General features: G+C 38.7%; 1 protein-coding gene across 4 annotated transcripts in view; it reads right to left on the bottom strand.

The window, feature by feature from the left end:
• The window catches only part of lrrc4cb (leucine rich repeat containing 4C, genome duplicate b), a 37,997-nt gene extending 23,848 nt beyond the window's left edge, over nt 1-14,149 (bottom strand). For 2 of the 4 annotated variants that reach the window (XM_058381303.1, XM_058381301.1), the window contains exon 1: nt 251-879. The gene's annotated coding sequence lies outside the window, so the exon portion shown is untranslated. Of the gene's footprint in view, nt 1-36; nt 880-13,703 lie in introns of those variants that run through there. The other 2 variants (XM_058381305.1, XM_058381302.1) reach the window with 2 other exon arrangements.
• Nucleotides 14,150-15,873: the final 1,724 nt, after the last annotated feature.

The raw sequence follows: 15,873 nt of genomic DNA, 5'->3' as shown, positions 1-15,873 counted from the left end.
AAGTAAATCTATAGCAGTTTCCCGTCACCTACTTACACATTTTGCTTTTCTGTTTCAAATATGTGGTGTGTCAAGGATAGCAGAATGGACGGATGATCCTCTGCAGCCTCAGCCTCAAGTTAATGTGAAATCCATGCAGGTTTTTTTTTTTTTTAGTGAGATGTGAGCGCACGAGCCGGGGAGCCTTTAGCAAGCAATGCAGAAAAAAATTAAGACGGGAAAAAAAAATTGAAAAGAATAAATCTATCACCTTCTTGGTGCAAACGCAGGGCAGCTCTGATAAATTCCACATCCACAGTGTGCGTTCTCAGCAGGCTTTATTCCGATGGGGGGGGAAAAATCCCAAATCCAGCATTTATTAGAAGGGTCCCGGTGTATCAGAGACGGAGATAACGACCCGCGCGCGATCCATAGCTTAAACACGTAACATGCTGACTTGGCTGATGCTTTAATGTCTCTCTCTCTCTCTCTCTCTCTCTCTCTCTCTCTCATACACACATACACACACTTCCTTCCCAAACTGCAGCCTGTGGACGGGTTTGTCTCTGCGGTTAATGCGGATTATTGGCTTCGGATTAATTAATCAGCCTTTCGCTTCCGATCATCGCGCGTGCTTCTTCGTTGAGCCATAACGTAGACTCGACTTGAACTTCCTCCTGAATCTTATTCACTCGTCTCCAGTCCTCAGCAAGGTGCACTTTCTGTCTCTCCTCTCCCGAGGATAAACAGTATATGTATAGATGTCTTCTTCTTTCTCAAAGCCGTGAAAGAGAAATGAAGATGAAATCAGGCAAAAGCACACTGCAGCCGCCTACAGTGATGAGCATTAAGAGCTGCAGCAGCTCCTCACTGCTCCTACAGGGTTGCCAGATTGGAGTGGGCTCACCAACATATCAGGTCCTTAGCATAAACAGTCATCAATAATAATAATACTAATTTTAAAAAAATTGTACGTTTTGTAATATTACATCCGACACTGTCGCACAGAAGGTAGCATTGCTATCTCACAGCTCCAAGGTCCTGAGGTCCTGAATCCTATGCTTTCAGTATGTAGTTTTGCATGCTCTTACCATGTTCATATGGGTAAGGTTCATAGGTTTCCTCCCACTGTATGAAAACAAGCAACAAGCTACTACCTAGGTGTGAAAGAATGTGCGAGTGTGTACAAGCATAGTGCCCCTGTATTGAACTTTCACCCCATCCACCAGGGTGAATTTGCCCACACTGCACTCAGAGTACCTGGGATCAGCTCCTTACTCACTGCTACCCTGACCAGGATTAAGCGGCTACTGAACACGAATGAATAAATTTCCATCACACCAAGTTCTTTTTACAATTGTTAAGGGATTTTAAAACCTGTAACTGGCAACCCGGGTATAAGTAGTCTCTCAATCAGAGTGCAGAGATGTTTTGCGCCTTGGCTGAATCAACTAGAGAAGGCCAAAGAACTGTGTACAGAGAGCCTTTTGTGAGCTGTATGAATTGCATACATTTAATCTACTTCATTAATGACTCTCTCTCTCTCTCTCTCTCTCTCTCTCTCTTTTGTGTGTTTGTGTGTGTGTGTGTTGGGGGGGGGGACTTCATGGGGGCTTCATTTGGCTGGTCCCCATAAAGAAACTGTTTTTATATGGGGACAAAAAGACCTGAAACTGAAACTTTTGTATTAAAAAAAAATAGACAAAAGGTTCTTTGTGATTATTGAGCTTGAGATTAGATTTAGATTTAAATGCAGGTGCAGCATTAATTAGCTGCATTTATTATTATATCAGTGAAAAGTCCTCACAAGGATAATAAGACAAAAGTGTGTGTGTGTGTGTGTGTGTGTGTCTTTCTCTCTCTCTCTGTATGTGTGTGTGTGTTTTGATAAGACTGACACAATGATGTAGGATTGCCACCTACCGACATCGCCTCAGTTATTCGGCTTTCTGCTCAGTGAAAACCTGAATCATCACTGTATGTGGTTTCTTTTGACATAAAAGCACTGCAGACGTTTAGTTTTTTTTTTTTTTTTGTAATATTACATTTCATTTACTCCTTTCTACATCAAAAGAAGACAGCAACAAGGTGTGATTTTTTTTTCTCCATCTTTGTTGCTAGGTTGTCTTCACATCACTCACGTTTGAAAGCAAAGCTAAGCGCGGACTTAAATCAGTCGCTTGGCTAACTCAGCGAAGTTAGGAGATAATGAATTTTATATTATGTGCATTTCATTGTTAGCTCTAGTTGCCTGACTCTTTGAGGGAATATATCCCTGATGTACACCAAAGGATTTTTCTGCATGTATTTTTGTGTTCAGTGGGATTCCTGCTTTATCACAGTGTCCTTCATTGTGCGGTCCAAAGCCACTAGCGGCTCCTAGAAGGCAAGCTGGCACCCTTTGAGTGAAATCCTCTGTCATGCTGTGGAAAAAATTTGTGGTCTATTGCAACACAAATTCTTCACAAAATAGGACATTTTCTTGGCTTAATATTGAGATCGCGAATCTCACTCCAGATTCGTTAACCAACATTTTCAAGAAACAATATGTATTTTTTATTAAATTCTTAAAATTCTATCATCAGCAGATCATAGACGCTTCGTGGATGTTTGTGAAAGAAATAGAAGAGAGATAACTGCGGTTTAGTGTAAATAGCTTATTAGGGTACCAAGAGCAAGGTGTGGAACGCAATAATATTAACAGATGGTTAAATAATTAGTCATAGCAATGTTTTTGTTCTTCTGCTGATATCAACATGTGGCTTATGGAGCTACTTGTGGATGAATAAACATGCTCTATGGGCAATGCATCAGTGCCACGGTGTTGAGTAAGACAGCATGCGTAGCTATGACTCACTGACCCCATTCATGCGTTTCATATATCTAGACATTTTTTTTACTCCTTTAGAAATAATGAATTTAATTTTCTCTATATTATATTTAAGGAGATGTTTATGCCATTCAACCCACAACTTTCTGACATTGTGTTTTTTCTCTACAGATCCGTCATGCTCGAGGTGCATTCATTAGGTCATGTGATACAATGCGTATAGTTAGTGGTCACAAAAAATGGAGGATTAGCGGCGCTTTCTTTTTATGTAATGGCTACCTGAGTGCAAATGCCTATACAGTGCTGGACTTCAATTGAATTGCTTTGAGAAATGAATCAAGATAATTATGGAAAAAATGTAGCCAGCCCTAATTGGCACTAGAATAGTCTAATAATGTTTCTCTCTCTCTCTCTCTCTCTCTCTCTCTCTCTGGAACAAGTCATTATACAAACAAGTAAAAATTTAAACTGCAGAGTCGAAGCCACTTTGCATACAAGCTGTGACAGAAAGATTCCATCATGTTTTGTTAGTACCTACAATTGCGAAGCCACATTTTTAAACAATAAATATTGTAAAAATGGCTGATTGCTACTTACTCATAACATTATGAGAATAAATTTAAAACCGCTGCGCTAGTCAGTAACTGCATTTTTTCCACTAAGACCAAAAAGACAGAAAGTTTACGTCTCAGTGACTGCTTCTGTGGTAACATTTGAAACATTAGCTAGTTCATCACAGTGGCATGTCTGCTTTGTCATATTTATACAGCGCAGGCTTTTAGACTGTAATGATATCACCATAAATATATTATGTAAAAGGAAGACTCAAGTTGATATATCCTTCTCACTGCACTCAAATAGACTTTCTGCCCCCCCCATTGTACTTTTTTCTTTGTAGTACACATGCTAGTTTGTTTATGTCAGTATTTTTCATGTTGATCTTTTATCGTTATTGTGAAGTAGGTTTATCACTTACAGTAAGTTCAAGTTTTATTTTATTTAATAGCATAAATGAGCAAGTGGTCAGATATGATGCTTAAGGGGACAACTAAAGAGAATGTAAACATTAATTGCTATGCGATGCGGTTACAAGCTTTATTCAGTCATCCTTGGTAACTGCCTGGTCTGGGTTGTAGTAGTTTAAACAAGGCTACTCATGCTTATATTTTTTTTGGGGAAAAAAATCAATTAGAAAATACTGTGGGACGAAAAATAATAACTGTACGGGTAGGAAAAAAACAGTTTCAATCAGATCACTATTTGCAACCAAGTCAAGTGTTTTAGGAGGCAGGGTTCAGAAGGTTTATAGGGTTTGTATTTAACTCACAGCCACTTCTGGCTTAATTCACTTCTGAATACAAATCCTGAAAAGCAGATTTAGACATGAACATTTGAACCACTAAACAAATCCAGATTGAGTATTCCTCACAGGCGCAGAAAAATGGCAATATTAAACACATACAGTGAAAAACATCAGCTTTTAACCTGCAGTTTTCAAATAACATTTACTCCAGAAAACTGTTCTAGCATCATTCTGTAATGGACATGCCTTTATAAAACTATATCATGTACAGTTATATCATAGCACAGACGAAATGTTGTAAACAAGCCATGTGCTTTAGTCCATATAATCCCTATAAATACTGCTTTCCAGCTTGGTCCTTTCCCTTTCCTGGTTTTTGTCTTATAAAAAGGTGTCATGTACTGTGTAGTACCTGCAGTTTGTCAGGAGAGCTCCTAAGAGGCAGATTTTTTCAACCTATTCAATGAAAATGAATGTCTTCTCTTAGTAATAGAGTGGAGTTGTATGCTGCCGAGTGTGTTTCTTTTGTCTCCGCTGATGCTCTGCTTGCCTGAAAGCAGCCATACATGAAGTATTTACACAACAACAAAGTAACCCTGTTATGTCACTTCAAACCTCTTCTCCCTAACATTTCAGAAATAGGGGCTCATATCCTTCTCGCTTCCTTATTCCCTCTGTTTTAAGACTGGTGGCGTTATACTAAGTCATAAACACACTGTACATTTCATTACACTGCGTTTATTTCTGCGTTAAGACTGAAAATCAAGGGTCTCTTTGGTTATGAACTAATCTCCTGAAAGATTCTTAACTATTCTACCTAATGTGATATATAGGTACCGGTGCTGTCAGAACACATGCCTTACAAGAGCTCATTTAAGTGTTCATGTTTTACACAGTTGCATGTATTACAAAGCTGCAGATGTAACACAGGGGCAGAAATTAGAAGGGTGCTGGTGTTACACAGGTATAAGTATTAAAAAATATCCAGGGGTTACACAGACACAGATGTCTAGCAAGTGCAGGTGCAAGAGAGGCAGGTGTTACACCCCTGTGGGTGTTACCAAGCTGCAGGTGTTATATAGATTCAGTAGGTGCACAAATGCTGATGGTACAGAGCTGCTGGTTGTTATACAGATAAAGATCTTACACACAGGCTGGTGACAAAGGTGCTCTAGTGTTACACAGGTGCAGTTAGTATTCATGCAATCTTGTGCATGTGCACATATTAAAGTATTCATATTACACAGGTGCAGTGTTATACATTGGCTAGTGTTACAGAGGTGACACTGGTACAGGTGTTACACAAGTGCAGGTGTTACAAAAATGCTGAATGTTAAACATTGACTGGTGTTACACAGGTGACAGGTGTAGGTGTTACAAAAGTGCAGATGCCATGCAAATGCTGGATGCTATACAATGGCTAGTGTTACACAGGTGACACAAGTGCAGGTCTTACACTAATGCTGGATGTTATACATTGGTTGGTGTTACACAGGTGACATGGGTGCAGATGTCACACAAATGCTGAATGTTATACATTGGCTGGTGTCACACAGGTGGAGGAGTTACACACCTGCAAGTGTTACACAACTGCTGTTGTCCCACAAATGCTGGATGCTATACAATGGTTGGTGTCACACAAGTGCAGATGTTATGGTAGATGTTATACACTGGCTGGTGTTACACATGTGCAGGTGTTACACTGGTGCTGATGAAATGCAGGTGCAGGTAGTACACAGGTACCTGTGCTGTACTGATGGCCATTTTAATGATATGCTAATGTTACGCAGATGCGAGTGGTACATAGGTAAAGGTGTTAGCCAGGTACTGTTACACAGAGGTGTAACCCACTAACATAGATACATGAGTTATCTGGTAAGTTGCTGGTGTTACACATGTGCTACCTGTTTGTTGCAGTTTGTTTAAAATTTTACGTTATCACACTTGCATGAAATTTTTAAGAATTTATACAAAGCATCTCCTTTGAAAGACTGAACAGTCTGAATTAGCACGAGGGGTGGTGAGGTTATAGCTTTTCTAACCATTTCATTCAGATGAAATCCAACAAAATCACTAGAATCCCTACACACTTCCAGTGACGCCAAGTTTATTGCTACCTAGCTATGTGGATTGGATGCAATCAGATTTCATTTCTCCACTATCAGAGGAAAACTGCAGCTGATCTGTAGTGCACCTCTGAGGATTTCTGGAGTCACGACTAGACATTCAGCAGCATTAATGGTTTCAATCTCAAACATAAGTAGAGCAGAGACCAATAAAAAGTTTCTCGCAAAGAGGGAAATGATCAGTGTGGGTAATGGTTATATAACTCTTAAGCGAATACACTTTTATCTTTACGCCCTGGCGATGTATTTTGACAAATTTGCTACGCTCAGCAGTTAGCATATGCTTTGACAAATGAATGAATAAATGTAAAGTACCTTTTGTTTTGTTGAATTGAAAATAAAGTGAATGACAAAAAGTCATGCTGGATAGATGGATGGCTTGGTGCATTACTGGCTTGATGGATGGATGGATGGATAGATGGATAGTGAAGTTATTTGTGTCTGGATTTGTTAGAAGAAGTAACTGTGTGGGATGTGATATGACCTGCTTGCGTAGGTTCTGTGTAAATGTGATGCTACACCTTTTCAGATGTATCCTAATTCATAACACATTTCACCTGCAGCTTGCCGACTTTGGTAAAAATGAAATCCATGAAGTTTCTTGAATAAACTTGAAGAGGTGATAAGGCAAAGCCCAGTCTTTCTAGCTGCTAAGACTGACACTGAATTATTAACACAGCTGTCCCACTGCTCTTGTCTTTTCCCTGTATACTTAATTATTGAATGCCTCTCCTTAAAGAAGTAAGTCCATACGATCAGGCCCATGCGGAGAGAAACGGATGAGTTGCCTTATCTGAACTCTTCGAACCCAAACCCAGAGAGAATATTATGCTTTTCAGCAACGCTTGAAGTGCAAGGAATCTGTTGGGTGTATGGTAAGTCACATGTGTCCTATGGCGGTCTGCTTAATCAGCCATGGAATGAACCAAGAAATGTCTGGATTAAGAAAGATACTCTTCTTTACGCTTTCGCATCACATATACGACGGAGCATATGTGGAGAATGTTCCTTTAGGAAATAGGAGAGAAAGCATGGTCAGCGTTTCATATTTCAGGGAACATCTTTGCTAGCTGTTCAACAGCATGTCCTACTTTTTGCTGAATGAACCGGTGCACATTCAACATAATGTGTTTTTTGCTGAACATTGGTTCAGTTGTGTAAGAACGCTGAGATACTTTGTGCGTTTGCTGCTGTCTGCTTCCCACGCTGTGATTTGTCAAACATGTGCTTGGAGAAAAAAAAAGGAACGGTAAATGCCACTGTGGTGTATGTTATATTCATGTGTTTTTCATTTTGAAATAAAATGGGAAAACAAGGAAACTGATTTTTAATTGATAATATATTTTTTATATAAAAAAAGAGAGAGAGTGTATGCCTCTGTATGTGTGTGTGTGTGCCCACTGTGCCTCTCTACATCCTCAATCTTTCAGTAAAACAAAGACAAACCTAAACATTTTAAAATACTGCAGTTTGTTCATTATTATTATCTCGGGTGAAGATAATCAAGTGTTCAGAAGGGACAGGATCATAACTTTCATAAGGAGAAAATCAGACAGCTTTAGCTGGGGATTGTCAGTCTTATGCATATATCTGGGAAGAGGAGTCCCTGCCATGCTAAGTGCCTGTCTGAAGTTATTTCCATCTGAAGTGGAAATGCTTAGAATTAATTATATTCTCTCACAAGCACTGAATGAATTTTCAGCGTAAAGGAAACCCTCTTTCTGATCCAGCTTCATGTTCCTCTTGGCTATGATGATTTTCGTTTATGATCGCTATTTGTACATGCATTCTAGCATGACATTTGATAACGAATAACATCAGAACATTTTTCTGTAACATTCGTGAATGTTAGGGGAAAGCCTTCAACTAGGAACTGCCATATTTTAATATAATAAGATCAGCGGTGTGACGAACATAACATCAAGTGCAACACATTCAACATTAAAACAGAACATCAAATCTGATAAGATACTATAACTTAAATAACAGTTTGCAGAGTGCTAGATAGTTAGCCCAGTAGCTAGCTCATTGTTATGACACATTTTTTAATGTACATATTAATTCTAAACAATACTGATTATTTACTGTATGTGCAATTATTTATATAATTATCCTAATTATATTTGCTATAATAATTTGAGTCTTAACTAGAGTTCACAACTAAAAAAAAATGACTCAAGCTGACATTTTGTTGAAGACTGATGCGGTCAAAGCCCAGAGTTAAGCCCCACCCACTTCCACGTTGCAGCACTTCCTAGCACTCAGTTCCCCCACGTAAGAAACGGGGTAAAGAAAACAAACACTGAAACACATTAAAACAGTGCCTGCATCCAGCAGATTAGCAGTGAGGCATTCAGTAATTCAGAAGAGCCAAACAATTCATCTATAATTCATTTTAAGGGAGAACATATCATCCTCAGGAAGTTCAGGAAAAACTTTGATGCTGGGGGGAAATATGATGCCTTGTGGATCTGGTGGAACATTGCAAATATTTAACAGGCTGATTAAACAGTAAAAGAGCAGTCAAAGCGAAATCAGTATGGAATATTTAATAGAAAGCAACTTCCTGTAAACATGTCCTCATGGTATAGAAGATGTAAAAAACAAAAACCAACAGTGGACCCTAGAGGGCCTTCCTCTGAAAGTTGCTCAATTTGCTGAACTGATGTCTTTAAACTTTTGCATATTTATTTCATGTTCTGCATAAACAATACTGTAGTCTTGTGATGTTTTATAAAATTCCCCTTCACATTTTGTAAGACATTGGTTATGTAGATAAATAATTTACACCATAATGTGAGTATGAATTCATTTGGAGTTGGACTTATACATACAATACAATATTCTCAAATATTAAGCAACAGTACTTCATTTACAGCTAATACTTATTATGAGATATAATCACTGATGCTACTAATTGACCCTGTAATGGATTGTAATTTTATTATGCCCGTAACTGCTACATAAATTTTACCAGTTACCTAAAGCTAGCTGTTTTGCAATTGAAATTTAAACAAACACAGCTGCTCCATTCAGTGTTCCCTCCAAAGATCCAAAACCCAAGGGCATGTACTGCCTAGACTACAACACCTGAATGCTAGCACAGAATGATTTCCGAACGAGTACTGACAGGCAACATGGCTGATAACAAACAAAAAAAGCCTCATTCTCTGTCCCTATTGATTAGATGTTGGTGGGCTGCATAATTTTTTCTTTCTTTCGAATTTACATAGCCCGGAGCAGCACATGGACCAGTTTTTTGTGGGGAAAAAAAGTTTGCCTGAGCAAAGTTACCCTCACCTCTCACCTAGGCCATCATTTATATAAAAAGTTTTTATCTTTTCACATTTTCACCTAGTTTCACCTAGTTGCCAATTCATCCGAAGGTTGGAATCATATATTTGTTGGCAGAGCAACTGAACATGCTTGGAGGAGAGCACTATCTGCCCTATTCGGTTTTTGGTAACCAACACAAATGCTCCCTAGGCTAGGTTCACATTATCAGGTTGAAGTGACCCAAATCCAATTTTCTACCTTAATCTGATTTTTTTATTCACAAATCTGACACAAATCTGATTTTTTTTTTTATGACTTTGTGGATCCAGTGCTTTTAAAATCCAATCTTTTCACATCGGACCTGGGGCACTTTTGTATGTGGTCCTAGATTGGATCACATATGTGACCATGCCACATGAATGAAAACATTTAGCTTGGAATTCATGTGACCTTTCCCTAAATTGGATATACATACAGTTGTTGTCATCATGTGTCATGACAAAACCAATCAAGATCCAAGGCTATTATCATATGGACAGGAAACAGTCAGTTACACAATACAATTAAAATCTTACTCCGCGACTCCTCCAGCATGCTCTGACACCATTTAAACTGGACATACAGAAGACATAAATACCTTAAAATACAAACAGTGCAAGGAAAAAAATAATTAGTTATATACTGAAACAATTGCCCAAGATTTTGTTTTGCACATGTGTGCTGTTTCAGTTAACAGGTTCATTCAGTTTAAAGGCAGATATCACTTGCAGTTATGACTATGAAATTTCAAGAAAGACATATCCAGTTTAAGAAAAGAGATCTGAATTTTCCTAAGATGCTTGAAATGAGAATAGAGGAAAATAGACAGTCATTCCTATACATAGAACAAGACAATTTTTGGATAGCCAATTGCACCACTTTGCAAACCATATCATGTCTTATTTTCCCATTTCCCTCTAACCTCTAATGGTAAACGAATGAATGTAAGTTCAAAACCTAGAACCGTCAGAAATTGACATACCAGTACCACTGTTCTGTCCTATCAAGGTTTGAGTAACCCCCAATGCCTCTAGTTGCATCCATGAAGCTAAACAAATGTACTAGATTCTATGCAGAGTGTAGCTTCGAAGGTCCTTGATTTGATAGTGAACTGCCAACTACAGAGAACTGTGATACGGTCTACCAACTGCAAGACCACTGAACAGAATACAAATGATGAGACGCATGCAGTGGAAGGGTAAACTATGGCCCCACTGTTGGTTTTGTGCTGAGACGGACAGCATTTAGACAGGTTTCAATCATACCTGACACTTCCAGAGGCTTCGACCCTCAGTGGCCTCATGAGATCTTTCTTGGGCTGGTCATATCTGTCAGCTTTCATTGCAACAGCCTAGCCCTCTGACCTTTCCCATGTGGCACGAGGGACGCAAAAATAGAGGACAAATGAAATCAAGAGCAACCCATGAAAGTCAATGTGTTCACTCACTTGGTGTACCTTCTTTTCTCCTGAGACTGCAAATTTCATTTTCAGCTTTGTGAAAAGTGAGATCATAAAAATGTAAAGTGAAACCAGCTCCTGTGTTAGAACATGTGAATATTAGAGTTGTTCAGTTTGGTTAGAGGAATGGGGTATGACAAGTGCAAGAGCTCCTCTGCTAAAGCAACTAGGCGTCATGTATGAAGAATCTGGACCTGATGAGCTATGCTCTGTGATGCTGTGGTCTTGCTCAGATGAGCAAATAAAATAAAGTGGCTGCATACTGTTTCTCAGCACGCCTATCATCAGCTGAAATGTGCTTTATCTATTTCTCATAATTCAGCATTTTCTTATTAAAGCTCAAAACAAAAATGGTTTAGCCTCCAGCTCTCCACACTTTTTGATCCCCCCTCATGTTAGATCAAGTGCTGGTGCTGTTAGTGGCCCACTCTAATTACCAACCAGCTTAGAAGCTGATGAGTTGATTAGCTTGATTATGGCATTCATTCTGTATTGAGTCATTCTGATGAAGGTGAATGCCCCTGAAGATTGGATTTTCAGGCGCTTAGACAGACCTCATTATGTCAACCAGAAGAACTATTTCATCAGTTTGCAATTAGCAGTTATTTCAAGCATCTGAATGATGATCTGTATCTTCTGCTAATGTCTATATCCCTTAATATCAATCAGATGAAAATTAAAGATAGCAAACAGGAACAAGAGACGCTACAATCCGCTTCCCAAGTCACATGCACTAATAATCATTTACATGCAAATAAATGTGCATACATTTGCATAAACACATTTGTGTGTGCATTTCCTTTACTTGTCACAATATGCCATTTTAGATATCATCTAAGAAAAGTATATTAAGACTAAATGCCTGTGTAGAATAACAAAGGGCTGGTTGAGGATCATTGATTCATTAATTATTTTTTATTAATTCATTAATTCATTCAGGCATTCATCCTCTTAAGCTTTTACTTCAGTCAGATTCATGGGACACACTGAGCACAAGGCAGGAATACACTCTGGATGGGAAGCCAGTCCATTGCTGGGCGTCTTTCACACATCTGGGGGCAATTTAGGGCAGCCATTCCAACTACCAGCATGTTTCTGGGACATGGAGCTGGAGGAACCCAGAGGAAATGGACACAAATTCAGAAAGAAAAGGAAAGCTCCACACAAACAATAACTGAATCTCTGCATCCAGACCCTGGAGCTATAAAGCAAGAACACTACCTTCAGTGCTCCAGGCTACCTTTGGTTGCAACTTTCTTGCCATAAATTTATAATTCTGGTTATCATATTTTGAACATCATAAAAGAGGCTTTTCTAACATTGGTTCTATTGCTAGTAATATGCTTTATGTTATTATCAAGGTACAGTTAGTAACCCAGGCTGCGTATCATCTATAAGATGCCCTTATTATCAGTCTTTTAGTTGCATTACTTTGATTGGTTCCACTCTAAAAACGAGTCTTGGCTATGATCTAATACTGTTGGTGTAACCTGTGCCAGAAGCAACAATACTGTAGTCTCACCCTTTGATATCTAGCCAGACCTTGATCTCAGTTCGATATCTTCTTCAGAATCTTGAAGGTTGTAATCTGATTGGCCTTCTGTAGTCTTGTGTTCATACAAATCCAAGCACCAGTTTCTACAAGTTGCAATTCTCTTTAATGATGCAAAGCCTTCCTAAGAAAGATATAATTGGACTTAAAAAGTTAACATGATGCCCTCATTAAAAGATATGAAAGAGTTTTGTTTGAAGCAGTCAAGTAAATCTTTTTAATCATGATTATCTTGAGTGTTTGTCAAAAGGCTAGTAAAAAAAGTGGTTGGTCAGAAACTGTGTCATGGTGTTTATCCTGGGTGCAAAGCAAGATACTTCTAGGTCATGACCTTGTTTACTGATGAAGTGTATCAGACTCTGGTACCAGGCCAGGCAAATGAGGCTTGTGAAAGTAAGAATAAAGAAATCCAGTGTTGCCACTGAATCTGCATGAGATTTGTTGTAAGTAGATCCTAAATCTTATGCAATGATGATCACAGAGAGAGAACGTGTAGCAGGTGGGGGGGCGTGGTTTAGTGTCATTCTGTAGTGAGAGGAGGTGCTTTGTGGGGGCATATAATCCATGTGAATGAAATGAATGACTCCAGATGAACACATACCCTGGAGATATGATATTTTCTGGGATCCAAACAACCAATTTGTTATAGAATGCGCTTATTAATTAGAATATACTTGATACCATGAAAAATCTGCCCTTAAATTAGGCAGATGATCATTATACAGAAATGTTTTTATTTTTATTTTTTTTAATTTAGCTACTGTCACTTGAACATGATAATCAACCAACCCTTTACTGTCATGTCTTATCTTTCACTGGAATAATAATAGAGTCATCTTGATTTAGCATAAGGCACAGCAGAGACTGTACCACCACTGGCTCTCCCTCATCTAACAACAGAGATGCAGCTTGTACTCCTTAATTCTAATACATTAATTTGCTGAGTTTGATTTGATGCTTATAGGGGCCAAACAATCAATGAAATAAAAGCTAAAAAAAACACACCATAAAACAGCATGAGTCTCACTTCAAAAACATTAGCGCGACCCCAAAAATCCCCATCAACCCTATTTCCCCCTCTAAAAAAATCCTGAGAAAATATTGTAATATGTTGTGCTATAAATCATTAAAATCCTTACTTCAGGGCATGGATCATTCTCCCGACAATTCTCTCTCTTTGTTTTTTTTCTCTTTCTCTCTCACAACAATCCAGGTACAGTAGCCCATGAAACTTTCATTTGCGATGCTCTGCCTTTTATCAGTCGTATCCCCAGGCAGTGACGGCATACCAGATGTCTGCTAGAATCAAACAATGTTTCTCCCAAAATGCAGTCCTCTAGTGACTCAGCTTTACAACTGGAGATAACAAGAACTCCTGTCACTGAGACTCACACATGTCCTCACATATTCCCTGTTTGGGCTTAAGGAGAAAAACAGGAGTAAAATGAAGAGGAAAATAAATAAAATAAAGTGGATGCTGTAGTCCCCGAATTTGATCTGCTGTGTAAAGCATGGCATAGTCCTCTTGTTTGGCTGATGCACCTGAGGAACACACTACTAAAGGATATCATTGTTGTCAGTGTACTGTGTAGCATCTTCGATAAATAACACAGTGCTGCACTGGATTCTGTTGTGTCCCACATCCTGTGCCTCCTCTCCTCACATCTACCCACCATCTCTCTCTCCCTCCCTCCCTCCCTCTCTGTCTCACCCTCCCTCTCTCTATGTCCCTCTCTCCAGCACACATGCAGGGACTGGAGGAGAGTCTCGACTACAAATCAGCTCCGCAGCTCATATCTCTTAAAGACACAACACTTTACGCTTCTCAGACTGGACACCAGAACATATATGAAGCAGTAGGTGATTGCTTTAGGAATAAGAATATATCTGAACATAGTTGACTGACTGTAGCTGTAATCCTTCAGTGCTTCAGTTTATCGCCTGATATATAAAGAAATTTCAACAGTGGTTTAAGATGTGTCTCCTTCAGAATAGGGGAATTTCTGTTTTAGATGCTCTTCCTTGAACATTTCCTGCATGTTACCATATATACACTGACTTCCTGAATTATACCAGGATGCTAAAAAAAAAAAGGCAAAAATGATTGCATGAAATAGACATGCACAAAACAGTCACTGAGTTGTTTAAACAATGTGTAAAATTACTTTGGAGACAGATAATTACTACTGGTTTCAAAAATATGTGCCAAAGGTGTTAATACCCTTCAGGGATATATTTAAATTAATGCTAACTAATTGCCAGTCTTATCGTATACTGTACTATTTTAAAATTGCTTACTCTTCTTACACTTTTTTGACTAGATTCTATGTCCATGGTGTATATGAAGTAAAATCACCTGTAAAATCCATTTTTCATTCAAGACCAAAGCTCATTTGGATACCTTGAGACCTTTGGGTGCAAAAAATACAATTGTTTATTGACATCTAAAAATCAAGAAAAGGATTCAATAATACATAGTAATAAAAATACAAATTTTGGAAATAGATTTTTGAACACATTTGGGCTGGAAGACCTTGGGAGCCATGAAATAGCCCTGGATGCTCTGTTCACAATGCTGATTTGCCCTGAATTCAGGCAAAGCAGCTGTAAATGGCTCTCAACCTGCTGTAAATAGTAAGACTCAGAATGCATATGAACTGCACTGAAATGAGTTAGTTACTGCCATTGACTGAATGTGAGTTATCCACAGTGAAGTACCACCTACATGTATGTGTACAAATTTTCATTTACATTTACGGCGCTTGGCAGACATCCTTATCCAGAGCAACTTACTGAAGTGCTTTTAAGTCTCTCTGAATAAATACATTCCTGCAACTGGTTCACTAGGTCACAGACTATGAATACAATCAGTCTAAGAATCTGTGTTGGGAGGTAATATAGTAAGAAAAGAGCACAGACAAGACGTTTTTAAAATAAAAGTGCTAGTCTAAATACTTCAGGAAGAGGTCTTTAAACGTCGTTTGAAGACTGCCAGTGACTCAGACTGCAAGTGACTCAGACATCTATGTGAAGTTACTTTCCACCATCCTGATACCAGAATAGAGAAGAGTCTTGATGCATACTCTACATTCCTTGTACCCTGAGAGATGATGGGTCCAGTTGAGAAGTGCTAGAGGATATGAGGGAGTGTGGTGCAGTGTGATAAGTGCTTTGAGGTAAGTGGGTGATAGTCCGTTTTTGGCTATTTCGCAAGCATCAGTGTTTTAAATCTGATACAAGCAGCTACAGGAAACCAGTGGAGGAAGCACAGCAATTTGGGAACTTGGGGAGGTTAAAAACAATCATGCA

Source organism: Hemibagrus wyckioides, linkage group LG27 (genome assembly GCF_019097595.1).
Source record: "Hemibagrus wyckioides isolate EC202008001 linkage group LG27, SWU_Hwy_1.0, whole genome shotgun sequence".
NCBI classification, from domain to species: Eukaryota; Metazoa; Chordata; class Actinopteri; order Siluriformes; family Bagridae; genus Hemibagrus; species Hemibagrus wyckioides.
This window is presented reverse-complemented; position numbering and strand designations above follow the sequence as displayed.